The following is a 24,193-nucleotide window of genomic DNA, read 5'->3' on the forward strand; positions in this document are numbered from 1 at the left end:
CTTTCCAAGGACTTTTCTGATAAGCAAGATTTCCAGTAAGGCCTGATCTGAAACAGGCCTGTTGTCCGTCTAGAATTTTCCCACAAGCCCCACAGAAGTATAATTTGATTTATGTTCTCAAGATACGTAAGATAGTATAGAAGAACCATGCAGAGCCCCATCTGGGCATGTGTTTAGAATCAACTCCTCTCACCTGAAATGTTTCAAGGTGGATCTTCAGAAAGGCTTAAGTCTGCCTTCCCCCTCCTCCTTCCCCCTTGTGCAGACTCCACTTTTCCTCCAGGTTCCCAAGAATCAGGGATTTAAAGGGACAATTAGTGAAGCCACCGTACCCTGTGGCCTGGGGCCACAACTGCAGCCACACTGGTGACAAAGGTGGCATTTCTAGGGGAGTGGAGATGGCCATCCTGCATTCCTACAGGCTGGAAGCCACTCTTGGGGAGTCCAAGATCAACAGAAACCTGTAAGCCTTTGCTGGGGCTGAACTCAGTTTGATGAGCTTTGGAAAGACCTCTGTCACCCAGTGTCACCATGGCAGCAGGGCTGGAGAAGGCCTGGCCCTTGCACTGGTCAAATGTCATTTTGCTTCCTGCCCCCGTTCTGACCTGCCCTGTACCGCAGGGAATCACAGTTCATGGGCTCCCTTGCCCTGGCAGAACATAAGAGGGCAGGAGGAAGGGAGAAGCTAGGGCATTTCTTCCCCTCTCTCTCTGCTTCCTGTGGCCTCCCCAGCAGCAGCCTTGGTTCTTTTCTGTGGCTCCAAGGTCCCTTCCTTCACAACCCCACATGCCATACCAACCTCATTTCTGGGTTCCAATAATAGCATGTCTTCCGTTTAGCCTTCCACCCAAGGCTAGTAGCAGCTCTGCTACTTTGAGTCTCTGGATTGATTGCCTCCCCTGCGGGGCCTCTCAACAATCCCATCACCTGTGTAACCAGTGCCCTATATTAGATTCTCGCAGCTGAAAGGCCTAGTAGCTTTTTGCACTAGCCATCTACTCTATCTCTTCTGCCACCTCGTGCCTGTGCTTAGTTGCTCAGTCGTGTCTGATTCTTTGAGACCCCATGAACTGTAGCCCACCAGGCTTCTACGTCCATGGGACTTTTCCAGCAAGAAAACTGGAGTGGGTTGCCAATTCCTCCTCCAGGGGACCTTCCCAACCCAGGGATCGAACCCGCCTCTCCTTTGTGGATTCTTCACCCACTGAGCTATTGGGGAAGCCATTTTCTCACCTAATTAAAAAAAATTTTTTAATCTGCCACCTAATTTAACTCAAATTATCTATAATTTCTCCCACAGCCCAATGTATTGCATTGAGCTCATAAGTGCAGTGAGAGTTTTGAAAAGGGAGGGAGGGAGGGGTAACTGACACTGAGTGATTATCTTGTGAAATATATATATATGCATTACCTTATTTAATCCTCACAACAACCTTAGGAGGTTGGGACCTTTATTATCTTCATTATACAGATGAGGCTGCACGGGCACAGGAGGGCATAGAGGAGCTATCCCACGTTGAAGATCAGGAAGGGCGGCGGTGAGGAGATACCCCTTGTCCAAGGTAAGGAGCAATGGCTGCGCTTTGCTGGAGCAGCCATGAAGAGATACCCCACGCCAAAGGCAAGAGAAACCCAAGTAAGACCGTAGGTGCTGTAAGAGGACATCAGAGGGCAAACACACTGAAACCATACTCACAGAAAACTAGTCAATCTAATCACACTAGGACCACAGCCTTGTCTAACTCAATGAAACTAAGCCATGCCCATGGGGCAACCCAAGAGGGGTGGGTCATGGTGGAGAGATCTGACAGAATGCGGTCCACTGGAGAAGGGAATGGCAAACCACTTCAGTATGCTTGCCTTGAGAACCCCATGAACAGTATGAAAAGGCAAAATGATAGGATACTGAAAGAGAAACTCCACAGGTCGGTGGGAGCCCAATATGCTACTGGAGATCAGTGGAGAAATAACTCCAGAAAGAATGAAGGGATGGAACCAAAGCAAAAACAATACCCAGCTGTGGATGTGACTGGTGATAGAAGCAAGGTCCGATGCTGTAAAGAGCAATATTGCATAGGAACCTGGAATTTCAGGTCCATGAATCAAGGCAAATTGGAAGTGGTCAAACAAGAGATGGCAAGAGTGAATGTCGACATTCTAGGAATCAGCGAACTGAAATGGACTGGAATGGGTGAATTTAACTCAGATGACCATTATATCTACTACTGCGGGCAGGAATCCCTCAGAAGAAATGGAGTGGCCATCATGGTCAACAAAAGAGTCTGAAATGCAGTACTTGGATGCAATCTCAAAAACAACAGAATGATCTCTGTTCATTTCCAAGGCAAACCATTCAAAATCACAGTAATCCAAGTCTATGCCCCAACCAGTAATGCTGAAGAAGCTGAAGTTGAACGGTTCTATGAAGACCTACAAGACCTTTTAGAACTAACACCCAAAAAAGATGTCCTTTTCATTATAGGGGACTGGAATGCAAAATTAAGAAGTCAAGAAACACCTGGAGTAACAGGCAAATTTGGCCTTGGAATACGGAATGAAGCAGGGCAAAGACTAATAGAGTTTTGCCAAGAAAATGCACTGGTCATAACAAACACCCTCTTCCAACAACACAAGAGAAGACTCTATACATGGACATCACCAGATGGTCAACACCGAAATCAGATTGATTATATTCTTTGCAGCCAAAGATGGAGAAGCTCTATACAGTCAGCAAAAACAAGACCAGGAGCTGACTGTGGCTCAGACCATGAACTCCTTATTACCAAATTCAGACTTAAATTGAATAAAGTAGGGAAAACCACTAGACCATTCAGGTATGACCTAAATCAAATCCCTTGGGATTATACAGTGGAAGTGAGAAATAGATTTAAGGGCCTAGATCTGATAGATAGAGTGCCTGATGAACTATGGAATGAGGTTCGTGACATTGTACAGGAGACAGGGATCAAGACCATCCCCATGGAAAAGAAATGCAAAAAAGCAAAATGGCTGCCTGGGGAGGCCTTACAAATAGCTGTGAAAAGAAGAGAAGCGAAAAGCAAAGGAGAAAAGGAAAGATATAAGCATCTGAATGCAGAGTTCCAAAGAATAGCAAGAGGAGATAAGAAAGCCTTCCTCAGCAACCAATGCAAAGAAATAGAGGAAAACAAAAGAATGGGAAAGACTAGGGATCTCTTCAAGAAAATCAGAGATACCAAAGGAACATTTCATGCAAAGATGAGCTCGATAAAGGACAGAAATGGTATGGACCTAACAGAAGCAGAAGATATTAAGAAAAGATGGCAAGAATACACAGAAGAACTGTACAAAAAAGAGCTTCACGACCCAGATAATCACAATGGTGTGATCACTCACCTAGAGCCAGACATCCTGGAATGTGAAGTCAAGTGGGCCTTAGAAAGCATCACTACAAACAAAGCTAGTGGAGGTGATGGAATGCCAGTTGAGCTATTTCAAATCCTGAAAGATGATGCTGTGAAAGTGCTGCACTCAATATGCCAGCAAAATTGGAAAACTCAGCAGTGGCCACAGGACTGGAAAAGGTCAGTTTTCATTCCAATCCCAAAGAAAGGCAATGCCAAAGAATGCTCAAACTACCGCACAATTGCACTCATCTCACACGCTAGTAAAGTAATGCTCAAAATTCTCCAAGCCAGGCTTCAGCAATATGTGAACTGTGAACTTCCAGATGTTCAAGCTGGTTTTAGAAAAGGCAGAGGAACCAGATATCAAATTGCCAACATCCGCTGGATCATGGAAAAAGCAAGAGAGTTCCAGAAAAGCATCTATTTCTGCTTTATTGACTATGCCAAAGCCTTGGACTGTGTGGATCACAATAAACTGTGGAAAATTCTGAAAGAGATGGGAATACCAGACCACCTGACCTGCCTCTTGAGAAATTTGTATGCAGGTCAGGAAGCAACAGTTAGAACCGGATATGGAACAACAGACTGGTTCCCAATAGGAAAAGGAGTTTGTCAAGGCTGTATATTGTCACCCTGTTTATTTAACTTATATGCAGAGTACATCATGAGAAACGCCAGACTGGAAGAAACACAAACTGGAATCAAGATTGCTGGGAGAAATATCAATAACCTCAGATATGCAGATGACACCACCCTTATGGCAGAAAGTGAAGAGGAACTAAAAAGCCTCTTGATGAAAGTGAAAGAGGAGAGTGAAAAAGCTGGCTTAAAGCTCAACATTCAGAAAACGAAGATCATGGCATCTGGTCCCATCACTTCATGGGAAATAGAGGGGGAAACAGTGTCAGACTTTATTTTTCTGGGCTCCAAAATCACTACAGATGGTGACTGCAGCCATGAAATTAAAAGACACTTACTCCTTGGAAGGAAAGTTATGACCAACCTAGATAGCATATTCAAAAGCAGAGACATTACTTTGCCAACAAAGGTTCGTCTAGTCAAGGCTATGGTTTTTCCTGTGGTCATGTATGGATGTGAGAGTTGGACTGTGAAGAAGGCTGAGCGCCGAGGAATGGATGCTTTTGAACTGTGGTGTTGGAGAAGACTCTTGAGAGTCCCTTGGCCTGCAAGGAGATCCAACCAGTCCATTCTGAAGGAGATCAACCCTGGGATTTCTTTGGAAGGAATGATGCTAAAGCTGAAACTCCAGTACTTTGGCCACCTCATGCAAAGAGTTGACTCACTGGAAAAGACTCTGATGCTGGGAGGGATTGGGGGCAGGAGGAGAAGGGGACGACAGAGGATGAGATGGCTGGATGGCATCACTGACTCGATGGATGTGAGTCTGAGTAAACTCCAGGAGTTGGTGATGGACAGGGAGGCCTGGCGTGCTGCGATTCATGGGGTCGCAAAGAGTCGGACACGACTGAGCGACTGATCTGATCTGATCTGATACAGATGAGAAAACTGAGGCTCTGAGTTCCGCAACTGGCCCAGGAGCACAGAGCTAGGAACCAGGGGTTCTGGAGTTCAAACCTAGGAAGTATCCTGAGCAGCCTTTCCAAAGGGAAATACTCCAAAGGCGGGTGGGACCAGCTTTGTATTGTCTGCTTCAGGAAACCTTAAGCAGAGATGAGCTGAGGGGCTTTCTGCTTTCCTTTTGGAACATATGTGTGTGGGAAGAGGACAGGAGCCAGTTGCCCCTTCCAACACAGTCACCCTCAGCAGGCTGTGATCAAACCCTGCAAAGGGGTTTAGCAGTTGCTCTGGATTTCCCTAAGCACCAAGGCCCGGGTGCTGAGAACCAGGCGGGTCCCCTCCGCCCTGCTCTGAGACTCTAACCTCAGGGCCCAGGGCCCCCAAAGGCCCCCCAACAGACCACAGTGTCTGTGTCTTCTAGCTGCACAGGCAGTTACATCATCCCCTGCATCTTGCCTCCCACTGGCTGCCCCATGCCCAAGGCACAAGATTTGCAAAGACGGAGATATAAAGAACATTTGAAAACAGGATCACAGAGGAGGCCGAAGCTGAATGCAAAACAATGAAATCATGGGAGAGATATTTGGAGCCTCTGCAGAAGGGAAATCTGAGGGTGAATGCAGTCTCTCAAGTTCACTGATAGGTCACCGACTGGCCACCTAATACTTTTAGTAAAAGCCGGGTCTGGGGGCAGCTGTCATCCTCACTGACCATTCCCACTGTCATCCCCACTGAAGGGAAGCAGGCTAGGGCAGGGTTCCAACCCCCTCTCCTGCCCTGCACCTGCTGTTAACCTTTTCATTGCTGGAAAGGTCTTGAGAGCAGGGCACTTGGGTGTCGGGGCTGTTTACCAAGGAGCACAGAGGGATTTGAACAGGTGCCATCCAGGACAGGTGTGGGAAGCCTCAGGGACAGAAGACTGCTCCATAAGGCAGTTTCTCCCAGGCCACTGGGAAGGAGCCCCCATGCAAGAGTAGTCCCTTCCGGAGCAGATGCTCTTTGCTATCCACACTGCAGAAACGCTGTGGCCTGTAAGGCTGGCGCTCAGAGATGTCTCCCCGTCCCCTATACCACCCCTGCTGGGAGGGCACTGTAATTGGCACCAAGCCTCCCAGGCTCTCCCTCCCTCTGCCTCTGGCCCAGTGCCTGGCCTCTGAGGCCAGTGTTAGTGAGCAGAAAGGCCCCCACTGGCTATTCTCTGTGCTGTGAAAAGCTAAGTGGCCTGGGGGGAGGGGGAGGTGACGGAAGGAAGACCTTGACCTCGGAGCCCTAAGCCACGGCTGACAACAGACAGCAATGTGTGTGTGTGGGGGGGGGGGGCGGTGGTGGTGCCTTGGGAATGGCGCTTTATTGAGGGACATTTGTCTTCATTTGAGGCAGCCTACATCTTGTCTCACAGGCGTGCCCCAAGGCCCAAGTCTCCCTGACCCCTACCCCACCGTCCCTGCGCTGGATTGAAGGGGAAGTGACCTCTGAAAGCCCCTGAGGACCAAGGTGATAGATGTCAAAGAAGAGTTAACAGAGGAGCCCCGGGAAGCACCCCAGAAAGCTCCCAGCCTCCCAACACAGGAGAGCAGACCTAGGGCAGGGTGGGCCCTGCCCAGACTCGGCCCCCAAACTCCAGATTCTCCTCAGCCAGAGCCGATTCTGAAAGTTCAGACCTCATATCCAGCATAATAAACCTAGATTTGGATGACGAAGAAATGTCACCTATTGTTTTTCATAATGCAAAGTAATAAAAACCAAACCTCCTCCTAATCTTTGTAGCCAGATCAGGGAGGTCCCCAGACCCTGTTCTTCTCTTTCATGTAAAGAGACTCTGGTGGCAAGGAGTCTCCAAGGGAGCTTTAGAATTGGAAAATATCAGAGTGCAAGGTTTTAGTGGGGAGTTTTCTCCCTGAAAAAGTCAGGATGTTCAAAATGCTGGAAGACCACGAACTATGCCCTAGACGCAGCCACTAATCCGCAGAGCTGTGAATAAATCATTTCATCTCCCCGTGTCTCACGTTTCCAAATATTTTTAAAAAAAAACAAATCTCCTGATCACAAAAGGAGCTGGCCTGAAGATCGGCTACCAAGGCGCGATGCTGAGTCCATTTAAGAGACCGCGGACTCAGGCTCCCAGCTTTGCTTAGGAGGCGCGAGACCCTCTGGACCTGGGGACGGGGAGGGGGGCTGTTGAGGGGGAAAAGCACGCAAGGCCTGGGTTAGTTGCAACCACAACCCTACAGCCACTTTCGGGAGCTGCGGAGAGGGAGGCACCAGGCACGTGGCACTCCGGCTCCAGCTCTTTCCAAACGCCAAGCCGTGCGGGGCGAGCGGCTGGCGTTCCTGGGGCGACCCGGGCCCCATTGCCTTCATCTGCGGGGGCGTAGGAGGGTGTCGTCGCGTTCAAAACATGGGTTCGAAGGGGGCGAGCCGCGTCCGCCTCGGGCGCCCAGGCAGAGCAAGCCGCCGCGCTCGCCTCCCCAGCTCACCGGGTTCATTTCCATGTGGAGCGCGGCGCGTCCCAGGCGCCCTTATCTCGCCGCCGCCGCCGCAGCGGCTCTGCAGGCGCGGGCGCCCCGGGCTCCCTCCCCTCCCTTCCCCGCCCGCCGCCCGCGCCTTTGTCTGGCCCGGCGGCGCGCTCGGAGCCAGCAGGGCGGGTAATTGGCGGCCGGAGGAGGCGAACGGGCCCGCCCGGCCTCCGCTAATGAGCGGGCGGAGCCGCGGGGAGGGCGCGGCGAGGTGCGGAGCGGGTGAGGGCTCCCGTGACTGGGCGCCCCCCCCCCCCCAAGATGGTCGGCCGGGTCCCCGCAGCCCCCTCCCGGGCTGTGGCGGGGACTGGCGTCCCGAGGGACATCCCCTCCCCCTCCCCCAGGCGGTCCCCGGCGCGCTCCAATTACCCTGCGGCCGTGCCAAGGCCTCCGGCTGCCCCCGGGCCGCCCTCGCGTCCCCGGAGAAGTGCCAGGGACGGAACGCGCGGGCGGGAGGGCCGAGGAGTGGGCTCCCTGGGGCTTCGCCGCGCTGCAGGAGACCCCGGCGGCCCAGGAGGCCCTGGGGCAGGGGCACTGAGGGGAGGGGATGCCCCGGGGGCCCGATGCCAGAGTGTTCACCTAGGGAAGCCCGCAGGCAGCAGCGAAACCCGCTCCCCGCATAGATGGTGATAAAAATCCACCCTCGTTTCTAAATTAATTACGCTAAATCCACCGCGCTCGGCGGCTGGGGGTACGGCGGGCTTGGATGGTCTGAACCAAGGGACACCTTGGCCCTTCGCTAGGGGAGGGGGCATCATGTATTGTTGGCTCCAAAAACCCCCTCTCCAAGTCTGAGGGGCGGTGTGGGGGAGGGCACGGGAACAGGGCACTTGGAAAGAAAGCCTTTCTCCAGCCAGCTTGTGGAAGGAAGGGCCCAGGCTTGGGGAATTCGGGAGTCCTCCTGGGAGCCCTACCCTGGCCGGATGGCAGCCTTAGGGAACCACAAGCAGCTCAGGACAGCCCTCGAGGGAGAGTTCTCCACTATGAGACTTAAGGGGGACTGCCACCTCCCAGGGGGAAAGGAGGCATTTTCTTCCCACCTACGAAGACTCCGCACCCAGGAATGCCCCCACCACCTTTTCCCAACTCTCCTACTGTGCCCACCTAGGAGCAACCCACACACAGCGAGCTTTTCCCCCTTTTTACTTGTTTTTATTAAGGTACAACTGTACAGTGGAAGTGGAAGTTTGGTTCATTTTTACATATGGATCTGCCTTCCTTAGTAGGGCTTCCCTGGTGGCTCAGGCGGTAAAGAATCTGCTTGTAATGTGAGAGACCAGGGTTCGATCCCTGAGTAGGGGAAGATCGCCCGGAGAAGGGAATGGCTCCCTCACTCCAGTATTCTTGCCTAGAGAATTCCATGAACAGAGGAGCCTTTGCAATCCATGCGGTCGCAGAGAGTCGGACACAACTGAGCGACTAACACTTTCCCTTTCACCCTTTCTGCCTTCCTAATCACCACCCAGGTCAAGCTATAAAACATTTTCAGCAGCCCAGAAGGTTCCCTCAGGCCTCCTCTTAGTCAACATCCCCCAACTATTCATCACCATAGATTCGTCTTGCCTGTTTTTATAAACAAAATCATGCAGCGTGTGCTCTTTTGTCTGTGGCTTTTTTCACTCATTGTCTGCCAGATTCATCCAGGCTGTTGCATGAAACAGTGGTTCATTCTTTTTAATTACTGAGTGTTATTCCGTTGAATGAACATACCACAATTTATTTATCCATGTGACTGTTGATGGACATTTGGATTGTCTCCAACTTGGGGCTGTCGTGAATAAAGTGGCTGTGAACATTCTCCTATGTGCCTTTGAGTGGAAATGAGGACCCATTTCTGTTGGGGATACACCCAGAGATGGAATTGCTAGGTCATAAGGTAGGTATGTGTTTATTGCCAGTTTTCCAAAGTAGTTGTACCGGTTAGCTTTTTAAAACTGCAGTCAGGGTACAAAGGCTATTCAGAGAGTTAAGTTGCAGGCACAGCATAATAGTAGTGTGCTAGGTACTGTTCTAAGAGATTTGCATATAATTAACATGTGTGTGGGAGAAGGCAATGGCACCCCACTCCAGTGCTCTTGCCTGGAGAATCCCATGGAGGGAGGAGCCTGGCGGGCTGCAGTCCACGGGGTCGCTAAGAGTCAGACACGACTGAGTGACTTCCCTTTCACTTTTCACTTGCATGCATTGGAGAAGGAAATGGCAACCCACTCCAGTGTTCTTGCCTGAAGAATCCCAGGGACGGGGCAGCCTGGTGGATTGCTGTCTATGGGGTGGCACAGAGTCGGACACGACTGAAGCAACTTAGCAGCAACAGCAGCAGCAGCAACATGTGTGTGTACATGCTCAGTCAGTCTGACTCTTTGCGACCCCATGGACTGTAGCCCACTAGGCTCCTCTGTCCATGGAATTTTCTAGGCAATTAACATGTGCTTACATGCATTTGTATGCAGACATTCTCACAATGCCTGGTTTCATCTTAGAATGGGCAAAAGATCTCAAGGGCTGGCTTGTATGGATCTTTGCATTGCCCACCCCAGTTGGGATTCAGATACAATATTCTATGTTTGTGGAATAAATCATATCCATTTTACAGATGAAGAAACTGAGGCCCAGAGTGGTGATAACTTGCTGAAGACTCTGGGGCTAGTGAGTGGCAGGACCAAGCCCACATATCAAGTTTCTAGGCTCCTGGTCTTACTGGTGTTCTTATGAAAATAAGCCTGTAAAGTCTCCCTTAATATTCTCCTCCTTACACCCCCAGGTCAACACCATCAGCACTACAGTGCTTGACTTCTTGGCGACCACAGTGCCTGACTTCTTGGAGACCCTTGTCTTTCTTTTTCTGTTATCTGTTCTTGTGTAACAAACAACTCCAAGGCTTAGTAACTTAAAGCTGTTTCTCGGTTCTCTGAGCTGACTGGACTCAGCTGATCATTCTTACTTGGGAGTTCTCAAGTGGATACAGTGGCAGTCACCTGCAGGCTGGCCTGGGCTGGACATGCAAGATAGCACATACACATGGCTGGTGGTTGAGGCTGGCTGTGAGCCAACAGCTAAACTGGAACTGTCAACGGGAGCAGCTCCATGTGGCTCGGGCTTCCCACTGCCTAGTGGCTGGGTTCTGAGAGGGCATGTCTCAAGAGCAAGAGTCTCAAAAGGCGGGAAGAAAAAGCCACTAGGTCGGCTAAGGGCATAGATTCACTTCCATCGTATTCAACGGGTCAAAAGAATCACAGGGTCTCATCAGATTCCAAGGGGTGGAAACATAGACTTGATGGATGGGTGGCTGGTCCCACTGCGAGAATGACAGCTGTAGTTGTGGCCGTCTTTGTAGCATATACACCTTCCTTGTCTACTCACCTTGCTTGCCCATGAGGGGTCTGGTAAAGCCAAAAGCACCCCTCCACTTCATTGGTTCTTAAAGATTCAAGGTTCTGAGGACTCCTTCCATTTCAGGTCAAACCATAGCACTGAGTCATCTCAACACCAGGCCCTTGGCTTGCTCCTACTGTGCCCACCAAGCATTGTGTCCTGAGCCAGCTCACCATTCCACTGGGCACTAGGCTCCTCTGGGTCCCTGCCCATATACCTCAGTACCTCTCCAAGCTCTGAACACTGTCGCCACACTGGAATGTTCCAACCTAATTCTTGCCATCTTGGCTCCCTGGCCCCAGCTGCCCCCTGCCCAGGGTTTCCCCTTGTGACAGTCATCTCATCTGAGACAAACATGGAACCCACTGGGCCCCCTGACCAAATTGGGATTTCCCTAATTTGAAGCCCCCTGAGGTGTTTGAGCCGGGATTTGGCCTCTGCCCCTGTTCACCACCTGTTTGAAAGAACACAGGCTTTCCAGCTCAAAGACCCAGGTTTGAATCCCTGCTCTGCAGCTAACTGGCTGCATGGTCTTGGGCAAGTGATCAAACCTCCCTGTGACTTGGTATCTGTATCTAAAGAATAGATGTCATTATTGGACCCAGCTCAGAAGACTGGTGTAAGGATTAAAGGTGGTAACACAAAAGCATTTGGGACAATGCAAGGGGAAGGATAGTCACTGGTGGCTCAGACAGTAAAGAATCTGCCTGCAGTGCAGGAGACCTGGGTTCAATCTCTGGGTTGGGAAGATTCCCCTGGAAAAGGGAATGGCTACCCATTCCAGTATTCTTGCCTGGAGAATCCCATGGACAGAGGAACCAGGTGGGCTACAGTCCATGGGGTCACAAAAGAGTCAGATACGACTGAGCAACTCACACTTTCAAGGGGAAGAATAGACACTCCCAGATTTCAAATCTTCTTTCCCCAGACTTCAAAGGCAGGTTTTTTTTTTTTAAGTAAACTTTTTCCGTGTCATTAGATTTTACATTGGATGAGTTTTCCCAAAGCAAACACCCAAATCAAGAAACAGACATGACCAGCTCCCCAGAAGTCCCTGCCACCTTCTAGTTCTTACCCACCCTCCAGGATTATCCGGACTTGTAACACCGGAGATTAATATCGGACCCCATTTGTGGCAGCCAACGCCCCTGCACAATTGGCAAACAAGATAGGTATCTGGTGGGATTTAAAAGGAACCAGCAAATCCAGCTCCCACTGTGCCTAAATGTTCTCCATTGTGGAGGCTTTCCTTTGTGTTAAGCAATGCTCCCTTCCACGGTTCTCTTTTAAAACCCAAATCCATCTGGCTTGTGGTAACCACAATTCCCTTGTCCCATAGAAAAAATATCCAGTCGACCTTTCCACACTGATTCCCAGGACAGTAGAACCTCCTTCACCAGCAAAGAAATGCAGAAACAGGGAGAGCACAGACCCAGGAACGTGGACTCTACCTGCTTTACAACTTTGCCCAAGGCCAGTTCAGGCTTTCAGCATTTTTTAAAGTATGTTTTAAAATCTAGTGTTTAAGGGATGCTTAAGGAAATTAAGAACCCACACCCCACTCCTCCCCTCTCCCAGCCTTCAACCCCAGCAATTCCAACAAGCCACCAACACATAGAAAGGAAGCAGGTAGAGATAAAAGTGAATCCTGGGGGTCGGCTGGGGCATGACCCCACCCTGCTCTCCCAGTACACCTTTTCTGAGCCAGGCTGAGGAGAGCTTCTGGCGCTATGACGTCATCAGATGTCAGGCCTTTGACAAATGAGTCCGGCCTGCAGCTGGAGCCTTTGATAAGCCATTTGCAGGCGTCTGGGAGACATCCACGCTGGTCTTGGGAATGCATCCTAGCCCCATCTCAAATTCACATCTTTTCATGTTTTTTTTTAAAAGCGTGCCATGTGTCTGTGAAGATTCATGGCTTCAAATATTTTTTTGTTTTTTCTGACATTTCACTTTTTCTCCTTATTCTATTTTATTCTTTTTTTTTAAGGAAAAGAAAATATTCACTCCAAGGTTTTTAGTTTCTGGGTAATAACTGTCAGATATTAACGGATAGCCCCATACATCCAGCATAAAATAATAGAATTTGTTGAGTGCATTAGACATCCAATAATGGGCAGGGCGGACAGTGTGGTGGCGCTGAAGAAAGGCTTCTCTTAAGAAAAGAGAATGCATGCTATGAAAAACAAGGCAGAAAGGACGTTTGTCAAAATGCCCTCTTGTACCTCATACATTTGCACACACAAGTCCGCCTGCTTGGAAAATGTTGTCTTGACTTTCTCTCCCTTATGCCGCCTCCTCATCAAATCAGCCTCATCTCTTCCAGGAAGCATGCCCCCTCCCCTTCTGCATTCCCATCCATCACACCCCCGTCCCCGTAGAATCCTGGACTTGTTTCTGCCAAGGCACTTGTCACACTGCATTGTCACACAACTGACCTCGACCTCTGCAAACTCTAAGTTCCTTGAGGGCAGGGCTTGAATTCCTGGCACCGAACAGTGAGACTCAGCAGCTGTCAGAGCCCCAACCACTTCAGTGAAGACTTTGCCAGTTGCACTGGGCAGTGTCTGCATCTTTGACTGCATCTTTTCCCTGGCTTCTAGAGCCCACTTTGCTGCTCCCGTGGCAGACCAGAAGCACCAGGATATCTATGCCCTTCCCAACAGCCCTCAAATGATGCCTGGAGGGAGTTGGCACACTTTTACCCCTCCTGGTTGGGAAAACAGAGACCTGTGTTCAACGTTGACTTCAAAAGTTCACCAGCAGTGTTAAATCGTAGTTGTCCACAGAGGTAATGGGCTTGACAACACGCTCTTCATTGCCTGCCTGTCCGTTCCTGTCTCACTTGCCTACTCTCCTACCACATTTCCTGGAATCACCCCCCACCGCCACCCCAAATAAACTACTTGCATTCAAATCCTTGCCTCAGTTTCTGGACCACATAATAGGTGCTCAATAAATGATCCTTGAATGAATGAAGAAATGAGTGATGGAATTTTTAGAGCACAAATGTCTAAAGGAGATCGTTCAGGTTGGATTTTCTGTAGCATCCATATTATCTATTTTAAGTGATGGCGCTGAGTCAGATTCCATGTCTCCTTGAACAGTTCTCCTTCACTTTGGACCAAGCAAACAAGGCCAAGTGCCAAGGAATGGGGAAGATAGCCACGTGTGTGGCAGAAGCCATGCCAATTCAGTTTTGATTTGGGTCTGCCGGCTGCCCTGGTTCCCTCTTGTCTTTCTTCCGTCGTCTGTCACACTGGACTTCAATTGGGTCATGGGGTTCTACTTAAGTGAGAAGCTGTCAGCCTCCGCGTGCTAGTCTTTCCCTCGGGGAAGACATCGGTGGCTCAGAGTCTTTTCTCACTGCTGTCCCCATGTCCCTTTAGCTAACACCAGGGGCCGGGAAAGAAGGAAGCAAGTGAAGGCACTGTCAATAGCACACAGTCTGAGTTTACTGATTGCCTTTTTCCTAATGATCATCTGTCCATTAGACCCTAGTCTGGTTCCAGAAGGCCATTTCCCGCCCTGCCTGATGTTTCTGCCACTTTTATGGGGGCTTTTTCTGGACATACTCAAGCTTATTGAAGACAAAGCTGACCACTAATGTTCTTTCTACTTCAAAAACTCTTTGAAAAACTCTCATTATGCCCAGATTTGTAATCAACTGAATTTTCTTTGCCATTCTCACCTCCCTGTGTTTCCTGACAGAAGTCCAGAATTGATATTTTCTTTCTTTCTTTTTTTTAAAAAGCCTTTTTGTAGGCAAAAGTGGCTAGACACTCACTTGAGTGAAAGGTGGGAAAGGAACCCAACAAAAGTAGCGACTTTTTATGGGGTGTGATACTACACTAAGAACTCTGTCTATATTATCTTCTCTGACCCTCACCAACCCATAGGACACTATTATTATCTCCACTGGACAGATGAGAAAAGCAAAGCCCAGAGAGACTACAGAACTGGCCCAGGGTCTTTTTAGGATTATAGACGTCAGGGCAGGGCACGCGCCAGAAGCCTGAGCTCTTAAGCACAGCTCTTAAATGCCCCAACACTCGCTGAGCTCCCGTGATTGCTAGGGGTGGTCAACATAAACTTCCCTGGGTTTTCTTGTCTCATCTTCTACTCATTATGCCCGACTCAGTAGCACTGTCTTCATTTGTGTTCTCCAAAAGGACATTGTGAGATAAGGATGTGAGTGCAAGTCATTTATGTGGGAGGGGATTCCAGAAGGCACCAGGAAGGAAGCGGGGAGGTGACACAGGGAAGGGAAGGTAGCCACTCACAGGTATATTATTGAGTTACCATCATGGGTGTCTAGGACTGGGTCCTTCTGGAGACCTTAGGGAGATGTCCATTCCTGCCTCACACGGACAGACTCACCAGCCTGGAGTCTCCCTGGGTTTTGTCCAAGCCAGCTGGGAATATATAACACCTGAGATATGGGATGTGGCAAGCCGGCCATGTCTTTGCCTGCCTCCATGAAGGTCTCTCTTCTCCCATTCTTTCCCCCTTCCAGTCTTTTCTCTGGCAACTGTAGAACATTCACCTCGATTACCCCATCCAAGCGCCAAGAAGTCTGGGGGATCACCTACTCTCATGGGTCATTAGTTGAGGGCTGGGCCCCTGGCCTGCTGTATGCAGTGGGGAGGGGGTTCTAGTGCCAGAGAAAGCCAAGAGGTACAGATGCCAGCAGCTGGAAGACAGGCCTGCATGCCTTGAAGGGCAAGGGTGTGGTGAATGTGGGCAAGGTGCCTGCTACGTATTGTTATCCTCATGGTACAGATGAGAAAACGGAAGCTTTGTCATATACTGCAGAGGTTTAGGTAGCTTTATTTATTTATTATAAATTTGTAAAGGTTGTGCTCCCTTTACAGTTATTATAAGATATAGGCTATATTGCCCATTTGTACAAAACATCCTTGTAGCCTATCTTACACACAATAGTTCGTACCTCTCATTCTCCCAACCTTATGTTGCCCCTCTCCCCTTCTACTGGTAGCCATTAGTTTGTTCTCTGTATTTGTGAGTCTGATTCTTATTTGTTATATTCACTAGTTTGTTGTAATTTTTAGATTCCACATATAAGTGATAGCAAACAGTATTTGTCTTTCTCTGTCTGAATGTCTGACTTATTTCACTTAGCATAATGCCCTCCAAGTCAATCCATGTTGCTGCTAATGGCAAAATTTTCATTGTTTTTTATGGCTGAATAGTATTCCATTGCATACACACACACACACACACACACACACACACACTTCTTTATGCATTCATCTGTTGATGGACACTTAGGTTGCTTCAAGATCTTAACTATTGTAAATAATGCTGCTATGAACATTGGGGTGCGTGTATCTTTTCAAATTAGTGTTTTTGATCCTTTCAGATATATAGCCAGGAATGGAATTGTTGAATCATACACTAGTTCTGTTTTGAGTTTTTGAGGAACCTCCATACTGTTTTCCACAGTGGCTGCACCAAGTTACATTCTGCAGAAGCCTGGGTCACTATAGATGGAGGCCATGGTAACTAGAAATCTCGAGACAACAAGGACAGACAGCACTGTCTCTGCCCTTAAAAGACTTCTCATTTTAAATCAGATCAGGGTGACTCCCTTTCCTAGGATTTAGGGTGTCACAGGGGTGCTGAGACCCCTTGGTGCCCCAAGGAAGACAGAGGCAGTAGACAATACTAGCAGAAGAAATAGATACAAATAACAAAAATCAAAAGAAAGATTCTCAGTATGCTTGCTATGATATTCAAAACCTAAAAGAGAAGAAGAAAATTCCATAGAGCACGAAGGCAACGTTTTTCAATTTTTTATTATTCGAAAGCAACAAAACCAAATGGTCTGTGCTTAAAAGAACTATCTCCAGGTTTAAGAAAGGAAAAGGCATGTAATAAATGACTTTCCATTAGGGAATTTCTTGCTCTCATACCATGTCCTGGGGCAACAAACCCACCTTGGTCCCAGTACAGGAAAGAGGAATTGCCTTGCATAAGAACCCTTCCCTGAACTGGTCTGACTCCCAAAAGCAATGGTGGGCTCAGCAGAACGTTCCAAGAAAACTGCTTCTTCTTGAGGGAGAAAGGACAACTCAGCTAAGGGGATGGCTCTTGAATCATAAAAGTTCATGTCCTTTCTTTTATGACTCTTAGCAGTGCTGTATGGTGTGGTAGGCAGAATAAGGACCCCCAAAGATGTCCACATCCTAATCCCTTAGATGGCAAAAGGGACTTTGCCTGTGGGATTAAGTTAAGGACCTTGAGATGGGGAGATTATCCTGGATTATCCCCTGGGTTCAATGTAACCCCAAGAGTCCTTGTACATAGAAAAGGGCAGCAGGAGAGATGGTCAGGAGGCTGCCATTGCTGGCTTTAAAAATGGCGGAAAGGGGCCACGAGCCAAGGATTGTGGGTAGCCTCTAGAAAGAGAAAAGGCAAGGAAATGGATTCTTCCCAAGCCTCCAGAGGGGAACACAGCCCTACTAATACCTTGATTTTAGCCCAGTGGGACCCATTTCAGACTTCCATCTTCAGAACTATAAATTTGTGTTAAGTTACTACCTTTATGGTCACTTGTTACTGTAGAACACATCAAGTATAATACACCAAATATAACCCACCAAAGCAGTATAACACACCAAGATCCCTAGGGCGCTCCCAAGTTGGCAGGCTGTTCCCCTCCATGAGTGCTGTGGGGAATGGAGTAACCTCACAATTACCCCTTCAAGAGATTTCCCGAAAAAACTACAGACGGTCCCCACTTCTGGGGATACAGACAACCGTGGACCCCAGGAAATGTCAAGCCTAAAGAGGATTCCCAGTGCCTGCATCCATTCGGGAGCTAAACGCCACAGGAATTAGCAAACAGTTCCCTCTCAGGGATTTACTGAGTTAACGAAAAACTCTACCCCAGCTGTTTCTCATCATCTTCAGATGGCTTTAATCGCATCTAGAATCATAAAACAGTGGTTTCCAAACCTGTTTGGGCCTCAGAATTACTTGGGAGCACTTGCTAAAGGAGCCCAAGGCTACCCCGTGTCTGCCCTCAGTGGCTTCATCCCAGGCCTCTTAAGTCAGAGTCTCTGGGGGTGGGGTCTGAGAATCTGTGTTCTGAACAAGCATCTTCAGAGATTCTGGCACACATCCGTGGACCAGGATTTAGAAAATACTGTCCTAAACCACTTAGCTTTCGGAGCCTTGTGGGATGTTTCAACCAGCTGAGATAGTTGGATTCTTAAACCCTCAGGAAAGTGAAAGTGTTAGTCACTCAGGCGTGACCGACTCTTTGAGACCCGATGGACTGTAGCCCACCAGGCTCCTCTGTCCATGGGATTTCCCAAGCAAGTATACTGGAGTAGGTTGCCATGCCCGCCTCCAGGGGATCTTCCGAACCCAGGGATCAAACCCAGGTCTTCTGCTTAGCAGGCAGATTCTTTACCACTGTGCCATCTGGGAAGCCCAGTACTTGCAGCTGAAGTACGTTCACATAGGTGAGAGTACATTCTATGGACCAGAGGACTGCCAAATTTTTTCTGTAAAGGGCCAGATAGTAAATCTTTTGGGCTTTGCAAGACATGTGGTCTCTGTTGTGACTACTCAGCTCTTCCATTTTAGCATGAAAACAGCCATAGGCAATAAGCAAAAGAATGGATGGGACTGGGTTCCAATAAAACTTAATTTGTAAAAACTGGTGGTGGGCAGGATCTGGCTGTCAGGCCATCGTTTGCTGACCCCAGCTGTAGATCAGGGCTTCCCATGTGGCATTGGTGGTAAAGAACACGCTTGCCAATGCAGGAGACTTAAGAAACACAGGTTCGATCCCTGGGTAGGGAAGATCCCCTGGAGGCGGGCATGGCAACCCACTCCAGTATTCTTGCCTGGGAAATCCCATGGACAGAGGAGCCTGGCAGGCTACAGTCCATGGGGTCGCAAAGAGTAGGCCACGACTGAAGCGACTTAACACGCACACACTGTAGATCAAGGCCATACATTCTCCTTCCTCCCAAGCCTGATCCCTTCAGTTAGTGCTTCCCTGATCCTCATGTCAGCCAGGAAGAGGCCACTGGACCTGCTGTCATCATCCATCATGAGGTTTCAGCCAGCCAGCATGGAAGTGGAAAGCACAACTTTCCGCTGTGCACTGAACCTGGGGCCTAACCCAAAACCTTCCAAAAGCCCATGGTTTCTCCCAGGGAGCCCAGACATCAAAACCATAAAGACTCTCCCCCAGGCAAATCGTTACCCCCACTTGACACTCTATTTAATGGAAAGCCTTTTCCAGAAATAAGTATATTAAAATAAGCTTTGCATTTTTTACATTAACTGAAATTTGATGCAAATTGATAATAAATTACCTTCCCCCTACTCATTCATTTGGGAATCACATAAACTAGTTTACAGTTATGTATTATTACATTTCACATTAATATAGCCATAGGAAGCTAGGCTTTGGAGAAATTTGCTTCCCAGCAAACCATCAGAAATTGAAGAGGTGAAAGTGGGATTTGGTGGGATAATCTGACTCTCCTAATGTGCTCGCCACTCAGAGTTTGCAAAGTAAGGCATCAGTGCACTGCTCAAGGCCCAATTAATTCATCAAATGACCGCTGTCTGTCTTATTTATCTGGCATAAATTTTCCCACGTTAGGATCTTACAGTGTTGCTTCCTTCCCTCTTTCTTTTCTTCCTTTCTCCCTTCCTCCCTCCCTCTCATCCTTCCTCCTATCCTTCCTTCCTTCAAGTTACATGGATAAGCCCAGATTCAAGAAGTGGAGAGATCAACCAAGAGATGGAGAGGTGGCAAGATCATATTGCAATGGGGTGTGTGTTCAGGAAGGAGTTATTGCAGCCGTCTTTACAAGTAATCTACCCCCATAAGAAGTGAGTAAATGCCAGAGTACACTACATGACTCAGCTGTGGATATTGTTGACATAGTCATAATCATGTGAGCACTGACTGTTGATCTAACCTAGATTAGACTACAAGTATTTTGAGAGGAAGTGAGACAGGGAAGAATGAGTCTAGGTGATGGTGGTGAAAGAGAGCTAAATACTCATTTTCCATTTGAGGAAGTCAATAGTAATTAAAAGATAGTAACACCTTAAATAGATAGTAGTAGATATAATAGACCATTATATCTACTACTGTGGGCAGGAATCCCTCAGAAGAAATGGAGTGGCCATCATGGTCAACAAAAGAGTCTGAAATGCAGTACTTGGATGCAATCTCAAAAACAACAGAATGATCTCTGTTCATTTCCAAGGCAAACCATTCAATATCACAGTAATCCAAGTCTATGCCCCAACCAGTAATGCTGAAGAAGCTGAAGTTGAACGGTTCTATGAAGACCTACAAGACCTTTTAGAACTAACACCCAAAAAAGATGTCCTTTTCATTAGAGGGGACTGGAATGCAAAAGTAGGAAGTCAAGAAACACCTGGAGTAACAGGCAAATTTGGCCTTGGAATACGGAATGAAGCAGGGCAAAGACTAATAGAGTTTTGCCAAGAAAATGCACTGGTCATAACAAACACCCTCTTCCAACAACACAAGAGAAGACTCTACACATGGACATCACCAGATGGTCAACACCGAAATCAGATTGATTATATTCTTTGCAGCCAAAGATGGAGAAGCTCTATACAGTCAGCAAAAACAAGACCAGGAGCTGACTGTGGCTCAGACCATGAACTCCTTATTACCAAATTCAGACTTAAATTGAATAAAGTAGGGAAAACCACTAGACCATTCAGGTATGACCTAAATCAAATCCCTTGGGATTATACAGTGGAAGTGAGAAATAGATTTAAGGGCCTAGATCTGATAGATAGAGTGCCTGATGAACTATGGAATGAGGTTCGTGACATTGTACAGGAGACAGGGATCAAGACCATCCCCATGGAAAAGAAATGCAAAAAAGCAAAATGGCTGCCTGGGGAGGCCTTACAAATAGCTGTGAAAAGAAGAGAAGCGAAAAGCAAAGGAGAAAAGGAAAGATATAAGCATCTGAATGCAGAGTTCCAAAGAAAAGCAAGAGGAGATAAGAAAGCCTTCCTCAGCAACCAAGGCAAAGAAATAGAGGAAAACAAAAGAATGGGAAAGAGTAGAGATCTCTTCAAGAAAATTAGAGATACCAAGGGAACATTTCATGCAAAGATGGACTCGATAAAGGACAGAAATGGTATGGACTTAACAGAAGCAGAGGATATTAAGAAGAGGTGGCAAGAATACACAGAACTGTACAAAAAAGATCTTCATGACCCAGATAATCACGATGGTGTGATCACTCACCTAGAGCCAGACATCCTGGAATGTGAAGTCAAGTGGGCCTTAGAAAGCATCACTACAAACAAAGCTAGTGGAGGTGATGGAATGCCAGTTGAGCTATTTCAAATCCTGAAAGATGATGCTGTGAAAGTGCTGCACTCAATATGCCAGCAAATTTGGAAAACTCAGCAGTGGCCACAGGACTGGAAAAGGTCAGTTTTCATTCCAATCCCAAAGAAAGGCAATGCCAAAGAACGCTCAAACTACTGCACAATTGCACTCATCTCACATGCTAGTAAAGTAATGCTCAAAATTCTCCAAGCCAGGCTTCAGCAATATGTGAACCGTGAACTTCCTGATGTTCAAGCTGGTTTTAGAAAAGGCAGAGGAACCAGAGATCAAATTGCCAACATCCGCTGGATCACGGAAAAAGCAAGAGAGTTCCAGAAAAGCATCTATTTCTGCTTTATTGACTATGCCAAAGCCTTGGACTGTGTGGATCACAATAAAATTTGTGGAAAATTCTTCAAGAGATGGGAATACCAGACCACCTGACCTGCCTCTTGAGAAATCTGTATGCAGGTCACGAAGCAACAGTCAGAACTGGATATGGAACAACAGACTGGTTCCAAATAGGAAAAGAAGTACGTCAAGGCTGTATATTGTCACCCTGCTTATTTAACTTATATGCAGAGTACATCATGAGAAACACTGGACTGGAAGAAACACAAGCTGGAATCAAGATTGCCAGGAGAAATATCAATAACCTCAGATATTTAATAACCTCAGATGATACCACCCTTATGGCAGAAAGTGAAGAGGAACTAAAAAGCCTCTTGATGAAGGTGAAAGTGGAGAGTGAAAAAGCTGGCTTAAAGCTCAACATTCAGAAAACGAAGATCATGGTATCCAGTCCCATCACTTCATGGGAAATAGATGGGGAAACAGTGGAAACAGTGTCAGACTTTATTTTTTTGGGCTCCAAAATCACTGCAGATGGTGACTGCAGCCATGAAATTAAAAGACACTTACTCCTTGGAAGGAAAGTTATGACCAACCTAGATAGCATATTCAAAAACAGAGACATTACTTTGCCAACAAAGGTTCGTCTAGTCAAGGCTATGGTTTTTCCTGTGGTCATGTATGGATGTGAGAGTTGGACTGTGAAGAAGGCTGAGCGCCGAAGAATGGATGCTTTTGAACTGTGGTGTTGGAGAAGACTCTTGAGAGTCCCTTGGACTACAAGGAGATCAAACCAGTCCATTTTGAAGGAGATCAGCTCTGGGATTTCTTTGGAAGGAATGATGCTAAAGCTGAAACTCCAGTACTTTGGCCACCTCATGCGAAGAGTTGACTCCTTGGAAAAGACCCTGATGCTGGGAGGGATTGGGGGCAGGAGGAGAAGGGGACGACAGAGGATGAGATGGCTGGATGGCATCATTAACTCGATGGACGTGAGTCTGAGTGAACTCTTGGAGTTGGTGATGGACAGGGAGGCCTGGCGTGCTGTGATTCATGGGGTCGCAAAGAGTCGGACACGACTGAGCAACTGAAGTGAACTGAACTGAACTGAACACCTTAAAGGAAAAATCATGAAATCACGGTTTAAGGGTATTATTTGGAGTTGGAGAAGTAAATACCCAAAGAGTTAGTCAAAGGAGATGAAGGGTAAAGGAGACAGGTTTGCCAGAGACTTCTGCTTGCTCCTAAAAAGCCTTATAGAACTCTTTCACTGTTTAAAATATATGTGCGTATGGTACAACAAAAATAGAAACCAGTGTTTTGAAAGCAAAGTACACGACTTTTCCTGCAATAACAAAATCTCTCATTGACAATCCAAAGCCAATGCTAAAAACTGTGTTTTTCCCTCCCTAATATACAGGTAAAAGTAAACTTGAAAGGCAATGTTTTATACAAATACATGTAGATAAAATGAAAAGGCCTCAAGTAGCAGAGAGGACTCCAAACTACATAGCCTGGAGGCTAATGAAAGGCCACCATAATGTTAACAGGCATTTGCCTGATAGTTATAAAGGTAATTTATACCCAGAACATTCCCACTCATGTGAAAGAATGACCCTCCATTTTACTACATGTTGTATTAATGTCAATCAATATATGTTTGAGGGCTTTATACATTATGGATAATAACGTTGGAGCTTTGCAAACCTTTCCTCTTGGGGGAGCCACACAAAATTCTACAGGAGAGAATAGAGCAAAACTTCCAAGACCTGAATGGCTGAGCTCTTACTGAGGGGTCAGCAGACCTTAATCAGCTCAGCTATTCAAATAAGATCAGAGCCAGCCCACTCCTGGGCTGAAAAAAGGAAATGCCCAGGGGGTGAGGCCATGTGAAATGGGAAAGCAGGGCCTGGATCTGCTCAGGAATGAGCCTCAGCCAACTGGACTTATTCCTGGGCCATGCCGAGATCTCTGTGGACAGGCTGGGGGACTTGGGCCAAGTCATTTAGTTACTTTACACTCAAGTGTTGCTTCTTAAAATCTGATGTATTTGTTAATTAACTCAAAGAAGAGAATCTTTTTACAATATGTATATATATAACTGGAGAAGGCAATGGCACCCCACTCCAGTACTCTTGCCTGGAAAATCCCATGGACGGAGGAGCCTGGTAGGCTGCAGTCCATGGGGTCGCTAAGAGTCGGACACGACTGAGCGACTTCACTTTTACTTTTCACTTTCATGCATTGGAGAAGGAAATGGCAACTCACTCCAGTATTCTTGCCTGGAGAATCCCAGGGACGGGGGAGCCTGATGGGCTGCCGTCTATGGGGTCGCACAGAGTTGGACACGACTGAAGTGACTTAGCAGCAGCATATATATAACAAATCATCACATTGTATACTTTAAACATCTTACAATGTGATTTGTCAATTACAGTTCAATGAAGATGAAAAATAAAATAATAAAATAAATTAAAAGAGGACATCATAATCACCTGTACTTGGAGTTGTTGAGAAGATTAGAAAAATCTATGTGTTACCTATTCGCTTTAGAAATTTTCCATTTCCCCTTGTAGGAAATGAATTATTGGGCCCAATTCTTCCCCTTTGCCTGCGTGTAAACTTGCAGTCCATTGTGCTCTTCTTAA

At 47.4% G+C, this 24,193-nt stretch overlaps 1 long non-coding RNA gene across 1 annotated transcript; it reads left to right on the forward strand.

The window, feature by feature from the left end:
• Nucleotides 1-339: 339 nt before the first annotated feature.
• LOC123331905 lies at nt 340-6,717 on the forward strand. Its single transcript, XR_006548714.2, has 3 exons — nt 340-463; nt 1,472-1,562; nt 6,325-6,717. It is a non-coding gene; the product is annotated as an uncharacterized LOC123331905 (long non-coding RNA).
• Nucleotides 6,718-24,193: the final 17,476 nt, after the last annotated feature.

The sequence above is a fragment of the Bubalus bubalis genome, chromosome X, assembly GCF_019923935.1.
Source record: "Bubalus bubalis isolate 160015118507 breed Murrah chromosome X, NDDB_SH_1, whole genome shotgun sequence".
NCBI classification, from domain to species: domain Eukaryota; kingdom Metazoa; phylum Chordata; class Mammalia; order Artiodactyla; family Bovidae; genus Bubalus; species Bubalus bubalis.